Below are 10,356 nucleotides of genomic sequence, written 5' to 3' on the forward strand. Positions count from 1 at the left end.
GAAGCGTGGCAGGCAGACCAGCGCGGGGAGGGAGAGGGGGCGTGGCCCTAGGAAGGGCCGGAGATGGGATGGGCGTGGCAGGAATCCCGAGGGGGAGGAGGCGGGGCCGGGCAACAGGCAGAGCGCCCCGCTAGTCCTCCGGTTGTGCGCATGCGCGAAAGTGTGTCTTGGTGGGAGGAAGAGAGCTTCGAAAGCGTCTGCGTTGCCTCAGGCAGTATGGCGTGGCTCTGGGAGCTGCGGGTTCGAATCCCCGCTTCGGCCGTGAAACTGCCTCTGGCTAACCTTGGGCGCCTTCTCACCTGCATCGCAGGGGGGGGGGGTTGTGGGGATAAAACGGGGAGCAGCAGCAGGAGTTTAATAGAAATGTAATAAATGCCCCAGCTGCTTCCTCCTTGAATTTGCCTCATGCTTTAAAAAAAACCCAAAACCTCATTTTGATCAACATCAGTATTAATGGCAGATAGGTAGCCGTGTTGGTCTGCCATAGTCAAAATAAAAAAATTCCTTCCAGTAGCACCTTAAAGACCAACTAAGTTAGTTCTTGGTATGAGCTTTCGTGTGCATGCACGAAATCTGAAGAAGTGTGCATGCACACGAAAGCTCATACCAAGAACTAACTTAGTTGGTCTTTAAGGTGCTACTGGAAGGAATTTTTTTATCAGTATTAATGGATTAAATCTGTGCTTCCAGGTGTCATAAGAAAGCTGCAGAGATAGCACAGGATAGTGCGCACCCCGGAAATGATCTCTTTCAGCTTTTGCCTTCTGGAAGAAGGTACAGGGTTATAAAGACTGAGAAACAGTTTCTATCCAAATGCGATTTTGGTTTTAAACGCAGTGTAAGGTAGTCTCTGTGGGAGTATATTGTATTTAAAAATGGGGTATCAGACTTTTTAGGGGGCTAAACAGGCTGGGATAGCAGGCTTGTGGGTTTTTGAATGTCTGATGTAGATTTTTTCAATTTCGTTCTGTATGGGACAGTGACAATAAAGAGTATTGTATCGTAATACTGAACCAGGCAGAGGGCCTTCTCGGTGGTGGCCCCTGCCCTGTGGAACACCCTCCCATCAGATGTCAAGGAAATAAACAACTATCTGACCTTTAGAATACATCTGAAGGCAGCCCTCTTTAGGGAAGCTTTTAATATTTGATGAATTATTGTATTTTAATATTTGGTTGGAAGCCACCCAGAGTGGTTGGGGAAGCCCAGCCAGATGGGTGGGGTATAAATAATAAATTTAATAATAATAATAATATTGCAGATTTATAAACTGCCTCGCAGCCCAAAAAGAGGTGGGGCACTTTCCCCAGGAGGCTTGCCTGACACCTTCATTGCATATCTCTAGGCAGCATAGGAAAATGTTTCTCTTCCTCCAGCTGTGGGCTGATTAACAAACTATAGCCTTTTAAATGTGTTTGTGGGAGGGAGGTTATTCCTTTGTTTCGGTCTGTGTTTTGTTAAGTATTTTGTGTTCTCGTTTTTGTATTTTTATGCTGTGATCTTCAGGTGAAGGGCAGTACAGTGGTACCTCAGGTTAAGTACTTAATTCGTTCTGGAGGTCCAGTCTTAACCTGAAACTGTTCTTAACCTCAGGTACCACTTTACCTAATGGGGCCTCCTGCTGCTGCCATGCCGCCGGAGCACAATTTCTGTTCTCAGCCTGAAGCAAAGTTCTTAACCTGAAGCACTATTTCTGGGTTAGTGGAGTCTATAACCTGAAGCGTATGTAACCTGAAGCGTATGTAACCCGAGGTACCACTGTACACAAATTTAATAGATAATAATGTTCAGCAAGATAACGTGCAAACGCTTATGGGCTGCATAAACTTAAAGCAATCGCGTCTACACTTGTACGATAACGTTCCATAACAAAACAATTGGTCACAAGGAAAGTCATCTTGAAGAAAATGTCTCCAGTAACTGCCTAAATGTCAGCATGCCAGGTGCTTGTCTAATTTCAGATGGCAACAGATTTTGGAACACTGCTGCACTTGTGGCCATCGCAAGGGCACATCGCTTTGTGGCAGCAAATAGTACTCAAGAAGCGAGCATTCATGGAGGCCCCATCCAGAAAATGATCTACTTTGCCCATTGGTTGCTCTGACACCATGCTCTTTGACTTATTTATTTTTATTTTACTTCTGTCCTGATAATTATATACTGGGGTGTGCTATACAAATCTGGTAAGGGGACGGGGGGCACACAGATCTGAAGCCGAAACAGCAGAGCTGTGTCCCAGATTCAACCCCCAGGATTTCCAGGTAGGACCTACACGTGGGATAAGTAAGTACATTTAAATGTGCCACTTCTACATTTCACGTTGGGTTGGCCTACAGCTTAGCATGGTTGAACACAGCGCATTATTCTTAGGGAAGGTTTGTGTCCAATCCTCCACACCTCCACTTACAGCAAACTCACCTGGTAAGGTGTGCCTAGGAAAGGGCTGATTCTGGCTTGCGTAATTGGCTTCCTGGGAAAGGTGCTTCCCGTCAGAGCAGACAGTCCTGAGTGTGACAAACCAATGATCTTCTCACTAACCGCAAGGAAGCTTCATATGTTCATAGATGTAAATGAACATGGGTTATGGCCCACAACGAATCTATTGTCACTGGCAATCCAGTCCTCAAGTGAGGCAGATTTGGCATCATGCATTGCAGCGGCTTGGACTACTTGTGCAAATATGTTATTTTCATTAATACGGTGTTTGTCTGATAATGTGTGGCTTGTTGTTGTTGTTCAGTCGTGTCCGACTCTTCGTGACCCCCTGGACCAGAGCACGCCAGGCACTCCTGTCTTCCACTGCCTCCCGCAGTTTGGTCAAACTCATGCTGGTAGCTTCGAGAACACTGTCCCCCCATCTCGTCCTCTGTCATCCCCTTCTCCTTGTGCCCTCCATCTTTCCCAGCATCAGGGTCTTTTCCAGGGAGTCTTCTCTTCTCATGAGGTGGCCAAAGTCTTGGAGCCTCAGCTTCAGGATCTGTCCTTCCAGTGAGCACTCAGGGCTGATTTCCTTCAGAATGGAGAGGTTTGATCTTCTTGCAGTCCATGCAGAGTCTCCTCCAGCACCACAATTCAAAAGCATCAATTCAAAAGCATCAATTTTGCTATGCCTAATAAAGGATTGACTTGTTGTTATTTTCATTATTAAAGGAAATCTGGCATACACCTCCAATGCAGCCACTGTGTGAAAGCAGGAACTTTTTAGGTAAAGCAATATTCAGCTGTTTTTTTCTAGATTTACTCCTCTGTAACAAGTTGCTGCAATTTTTATCCTGCTGAATATTAACCACTTGTGTAAGAGAAGGGCATTAGATCAGTGTTACAGCTCCTGTTTTGCACGCAGAAGGTCCCCAGGTTCAATCTCTGACAGCTCCAAGTAGAGTGAGGAATATCCCTTGCTTAAAACCCTGGAGAGCTGCTGCCAGTTGGTGTTGACATTACTGAGCTTGATGGACCAGTGGTCTGTCTCAGTAAAAGGCAGCTTCCTGTATTACCATGTCTTTCATTGGGATAACTTCTGTTAGCGTAAGAAGCTGCAAGTCTTGGGTTTTAGTTACTTCTTACTGACAAACTAAAAATACGCTTGGAACCTGCTTTGCTCCGTACGCAACTGAGAACTGTTTTCATTTCTGCTAAGGAAGACCTCTGTGTAACCCAAATCCTCGTTCAGGCGGCCAGCAAATGTCAAGTCAGTAAAAGTTTGCCAGATTTGCTTCTCTTTGGGGCAAGGCCAAGGTGCGTTCTAGGGCTGTAGGATTAGCTATTTATGGGGACCTGCCAATGTTGTAATGTTATATTGTAAACTGCCCTGTGATACTTGGATGAAGGGCGGTGTCGAAATTTAATATAAATACCATATTTTTCGCTCCATAAGACGCACCAGACCACAAGACGCACCTAGTTTTTGGAGGAGGAAAACAAGAAAAAATATATTCTGAATCTCAGAAGCCAGAGCAGCAAGAGGGATCGCTGCGCAGCGAAAGCAGCAATCCCTCTTGCTGTTCTGGCTTCTGGGATAGCCGCGCAGCCTGCATTCACTCCATAAGACGCACACACATTTCCCCTTACTTTTTAGGAGGGAAAAAGTGAGTCTTATAGAGCAAAAAATACGGTAAATAAACGTTGAACGTATGCCCTAATCCTCCCTGGTGCATGCTCAACGTTTTGGTACGAGAATGTAAAAGTTCCTCAAGCAGGAATTGCACGAATGCTGCGACTGAGCATACGCAGGGCGCTTTTCCTTCACTCTAGGTACCAGGTGCATAGAACTGGTTAGACAAAAATAATAATAATGGAGAAGCTATCAGAACATCTGGGCTAGCTACAGTTATGGCTCCTCTGTTTTTATTATTTCATTTTATACCTTTTTATGTTGCAAACAGGTCTCCGGAACGGATCCCGTTCGTGACCAGAGGTACCACTGTACACTGATATTAGTTCGCCTGTCTTCCCAAGTGATGTGTAAGCCACCCAGAGACCTGTGGGCATAGGGCAGTATACAGTGGAACCTCAGTTCCTGAACACCTTGGGAGCCAAACGTTCCGGCTCCTGAACGAAAAGTGGAAGTAATTGTTTTTGAACATTCTAAGGAAGCCAAATGCCCAGCATGGCTTCTGACTGGCTCCAGGAGCCTTGGTGGCCGAACTGTTTCAGGAATCGAACAGACTCCTGGAATAGATAAAGTTCGGGAACCAAGGTTCCACTGTACAAGTATAATAAATAAAAATAATCCATGCTGGCCAGCGCTACTTCTTGTGGGAGCGAATTTCTTTAACTATGTGTGAACACAGCCTTTTCCTTTTTTCTCCTGGCTCTTCCCACATTTGGCCCCATCAAATCCTAGTATGGTACCAAAGGGAGACCCAACAGCCCCCAGTGGCGTAGCGTGGGGGGTGCAGGGGGGTTAGGGGGCGCAAATCCACGGGTTAGGGGGCGCAAATCCACGGGTTAGGGGGCGCAAATCCACGGGTTAGGGGGCGCAAATCCACGGGTTAGGGGGCGCAAATTACTTCCCTTGCCCCGGGTGCTGATGTCAGGGAACTGCCATCGGAGGAAAGGGAGGTGGAAGGGCTCACAGAGGCTGGGAAGGAGTCAGCAGCGAAAGCAGGGACCAGCAGGGGGAGAGAGGGGTCTCTGGAGGAAGGTCTCCTGAATGCGGAGAGAGACACAGCAGCAAATGCAGGAACTAGCAGGGAAGAGGGAGGGATCAGGGACACGTCCAGCGAGAACAGCGGGGAGGTGTCAGAAGCTCCCATAGGGAGACCCATGCTTCGCCGGAAGCTGCCACGTCGTGAGTCCAGGAGACGCGTTTCCGTTAAGGAGCTTCTATGCTGGAAGCGCTTCCGCAGACAACCACTGTCGGAATCTACGAGTGACTAGGGCAGACATGTTTGAGGAGCTCTGTCACACACAGAGGTTTGTGGAGTTGCACAAACTCTGAGGGACCACGATTTTACGCACAAGCAGCTAATCATCCCATCACAGCATTCCGACAGTCTTTGTAAGCTGCCTGTGCAGGAGAAGGCATCATGAGCGACCCAGCCGGAGCCGGAGAGGCAGGAGTTGGAGCGGGTCCAAGCTTGGAAGATAGGTACCGAGCGTTGGAAATCCAATTGGCGCTGCAGACGGCTAGGCTTGAGGAGAGAAGGGCTCAGGATGCAGACAAGAAGGGGAGAGCCACCCAGTTCAACAGAAAGGTACCAGGATTTGTGCAGAAATTTGGGGGGGACCCCAAGGACTATCATGCCTTTAGAACAGAGATGCAATATGCTCTCAATGTGCAGTTTGATGAATTCCCTGACGAGGAATCGCGAGTTGCTTTCGTGATTGGGCATCTTGAGAGGGGGGCGAGAGACTGGGTTAGGCCCCTGATGGCAACGCACAATGACGTACTAAAGGACACCATGAAGTTCTTTCGTGCAATGGATCTCATGTTTTCCAGCGATATTGAGGAAGGAGTGGTGCGCAGACAGCTGATGGCTTGCAAGCAGGGAAGCCGATCTGTCCGTGAGTACTGGACTGAGTTCACTATGCTGGTTCACAGATTGGGGTGGGACTTATCGGCGGCACCCATTCAAATGCTATTTGAAGAAGGCCTGGCTTCGGCCGTGAAAGACGAGCTGTCCCGGGGTCCTAGGGCGGATTCCATGGATCAGCTGACTAAATCTGCGCTGACCATAGGAGCGCGCCAGGAGGCGAGAGCTTTGGAGAGGCGGGAAGGGAAAGGGGAACGCTGGAAGGAGTTCCGCATTCCTGAGATTCCAGAGACAACTTTCCCGCCGGCAGAGCCGATGGAAATCGGAACAGCGCGCGCGCGCGCAGTTTCAAAGCCCAGTGAGGGGGCTAAGAAGGAGGGAAAAGGCGCCCGGAAATGCTATCTCTGCCAACAGCCAGGCCACTTTGCCAGAGTCTGCCCCCAGAGAAAGGAATGGCAAGGGATGGTGGGAGCTGTTGAGGGAAGAGAGCAGGGAGAACCGGAGCAGGTAAAAGCCAACGCCTGGTTGCCACAGTCGGGGCACAGCAGCCAGGCCAAAGAGCAGTGAAAGTGCCCATGCCAGAAGCTCCTCAACCTGCTCTAGTGATTGAAGTGTCGCTAGAGCTGCAAAATGGACACCCCCTAAAGATAAAGGCGCTGTTGGACTCAGGCAGCTCCTGCAATTTTATGAGCAAAGAGTTTGCTGCTGAACACCAGATACAGACGATCCCTTTAAGCAACCCCCTGCAGGTGACCACGATCGATGGCAGGGAGTTGTTGGGAGGAGGAGTCAGCTTGCAGACCGTCCCAATGATAATGAGGGTGGCAAGGCACACAGAACTGATAGCGTTTAATGTGGCCACCTTGGGAGGCGCTCCCATTATTTTGGGAATGAGCTGGCTAGCGCTACATGATCCGCTGGTGGGCTGGCATCAGAGAGTGGTTTCCTTTGGTTCAGCACATTGCTTAGAACACTGCAAAGGGGAAAAGGGTTCAGCAGGGGCCCAAGCCACCCTAGCAGGGACTGAAGTAATGGAGAAGGTGAAGGTACCACCACAGTATGCAGATCTCAGCGACGTGTTCAGCGAGAAGGAAGCCGACCAACTACCCCCGCATAGGCCCTTTGACTGTCAGATCAATTTACTCCCTGGAGCACAGCTTCCTGTAGGCAAGTTGTATGCCATGTCAGACAGAGAAATGCAGGAGCTGCGAGAGTTCATTGACAAGAACCTGAAGAGAGGCTTCATCAGAGAGTCCAAAGCAGCGGGGGGTAGCCCAGTGTTTTTTGTGGATAAAAAGAACACGGACAAGCCGAGACTTGTGTGTGACTTCAGGGGGTTAAATGCAGTGACAGAACCAGTGGCTTTCCCTATGCCCAGGATTGATGATATTTTGACCAGGGTGCGGAAGGGAAAGATTTTTACAAAGCTGGATCTAAGGGGGGCGTACAACCTGATACGTATAAGGAAAGGGGATGAATGGAAAACCACCATGTTCACCCCTTTGGGGGCATTTGAATATTTAGTTATGCCATTTGGATTACAAGCCGGCTCAGCGTGCTTTCAATCGCTGATGAACCACGTACTAGGGCCTTTGCTGTACAAGAATTGCGTGGCCTTCCTGGATGACGTGTTGGTGTATTCTGAGAATGAGGAGCAGCATGTGAGAGACGTCAGAGAAGTGTTGCGCAGGCTGCTAGACAACCGGCTGTGGGTGAAACTGGAGAAGTGTCAGTTTCATACCAAGGAGGTAGAGTTCCTGGGGTACCGCCTGTCAGACAAGGGATTGGCTATGGATCCCGGCAAGGTCCAGGCAGTGCTGGAATGGAAAACTCCCAAAACCAAGAAGGATGTGCAGAGGTTCCTAGGGTTTGGGAACTTTTATCGTAAGTTCATCCGAAACTTTGCCCACCTGACGGCGCCCATAACGGACTGTCTCAGCAGTAAGAAGAAATTTGTTTGGACTGAGGAGGCGGAGCGAGCTTTTGAGGAGCTAAAAAGGGCCTTCGCCTCTGAAGAACAACTTCTGCATGTGGATTTACAAAAAAAGATGAGAGTCGAAACAGACGCATCAGACAGAGCCATTGGGGCGGTGCTCCTCCTGCAGCCAGGGGGGGAGGAGTCAGAGTGGAGACCGTGTGCCTTTTTTTCGCGAAAACTGAACAAATCCGAGAGGAACTACACGGTGTACGATCGAGAACTTCTTGCTATCCATGAGGCTTTCCGGAGATGGAGGCACCTGCTAATTGGTGCACAACATAAGGTGCAAGTGTGCACGGACCATAAGAACCTAGAGTATTGGAGAACTGCGCGAGTGCTCAACCAACGGCAGTTGAGATGGGCCCAGGAGTTTTCCAAATTTAACTTTGAGATTTGTTACGTGCCAGGCCCAGAGAACGTTAGGGCGGACGCTCTCTCACGCAAACCTGAATATTTGGAGAGGGAGGGAGCACCCGAAGAGACCCATGTCATTCCAGAGGACCGCTGGGTGTGTGGGGCGGCATTGGTGGGGCAAAGGGAACTGGTAGAGGGAACGGTGCATGATGAATACGCCCAGGACAAACTCAGGGGTCTCAGGAGGGAGGGAGACAAACCCGGGGGTTTTGAGGAGAGAAACGGGGCGTTGTATTACAAGGGAGCGTTATATATACCTGAAGGTGAATTGAGGGAGAAGGTACTCAAGCAACTGCACGATAGCCCCACAGCAGGGCATTTTGGGCGACACAAAACCATGTGGCTGGTTACCAGGGAATTTTGGTGGCCCAAGGTCAGGGAAGATGTGCGGGAGTATGTGAGAGGGTGTGACCAATGCCAACGAGCCAAGGGGGAGAGGCGGGCACCGGCAGGGTTATTAGAACCACTACCCACACCTGAAAGACCATGGGAAGCAGTGGCAATAGATTTCATGACTGATCTGCCAAGGTCCAGAGGGAAAACAGCCATCATGGTTGTGGTAGACCTGTTAACCAAAATGGCCCACTTTATAGCCTGCTCACATGCGGTCACGGCAGAAGAAACCGCTAAATTGTTTGTAGAAAATGTGTTTAGGTTGCATGGCGCCCCCTTGAGGGTGGTTTCAGACCGAGGGAAACAATTTACTTCCAGGTTCTGGAGGAAGCTCATGAGCTTACTGCATGTAGAGGTTAATTTCTCAACTGCCCGGCATCCTGAAACCAACGGGCAGGCGGAAAGAGCTAATGGCGTCCTCCAGCAATATTTGAGGTGTTATGTGAATGACAGAGAGAATGATTGGGTGGAGAAGCTGGCGTTGGCAGAATTTGCCTACAACAATGCAGAGAACGTGTCCACGGGGATGAGCCCCTTTTTGGCTAATTACGGGTGCCATCCCCGAGCCTTCCCAGGGGGGGAAGGGGAGAACTGGAGCGTTCCAGCTGCAGAACAGTTCGTAGAGGAAATGGAGGCGATCCATCGCCAGCTCCAACTTAACTTAAACAGGGCTAAGGAGGAATATAAGAGGCAGGCAGACAAAAACAGAAGAGAAGGTGAAACCATTAGGGTGGGGGACCAGGTGTGGCTGTCAACCCAAGGGTTACCATTCAAAGGGGGTTGTAAGAAGTTAAGACCCAAAAGACTGGGCCCATTTGAAGTCACGCAGCAGGTCAACCCAGTGGCTTTCAGACTCCGGTTACCGAACCACATGAAGCTGCACCCAGTTTTCCACAGGTCGCTGCTGTCACCGTATAAAGGGGACAGAGAAGGGAGGGTCAATAGGGGACCAGCAATGGAGGAGAAGGAACACAGCTACCATGTAGCGGAGATTCTCGATTCCAGGTGGAAGGGAGATCAAGTAGAGTATTTGGTAATGTGGGAAGGGGAACCGGAGTCGGAAAACACCTGGGTCATGGCAGAGGATGTAGATGACGAGGTTTTAATAGAAACTTTTCATCAGAGGTTCCCACGTAAACCTCAGCCAGTGGCGAGGTTCCGGAGGGAATACTTTGCCACCACCGACGAAGAAGAAGAGTTGGAGGGGTTCCCTGATTCCGAGGAGGAGGAGGATTCAGTGAGCCGGAACGAAGACCGATGGAGGGAAATGTTCGAGACGTCGGAAGATGAAGAGGATTCTTTTCGGGGTTTTATCTCCTCACCGCCCAGAGGAGAGAGAATGGGCGGGGGGGAAGGGGGCCCTGGAGGGGAGGTGGATGTCAGGGAACTGCCATCGGAGGAAAGGGAGGTGGAAGGGCTCACAGAGGCTGGGAAGGAGTCAGCAGCGAAAGCAGGGACCAGCAGGGGGAGAGAGGGGTCTCTGGAGGAAGGTCTCCTGAATGCGGAGAGAGACACAGCAGCAAATGCAGGAACTAGCAGGGAAGAGGGAGGGATCAGGGACACGTCCAGCGAGAACAGCGGGGAGGTGTCAGAAGC

Source organism: Podarcis bocagei (genome assembly GCF_964188305.1).
Source record: "Podarcis bocagei genome assembly, chromosome: 1".
NCBI classification, from domain to species: domain Eukaryota; kingdom Metazoa; phylum Chordata; class Lepidosauria; order Squamata; family Lacertidae; genus Podarcis; species Podarcis bocagei.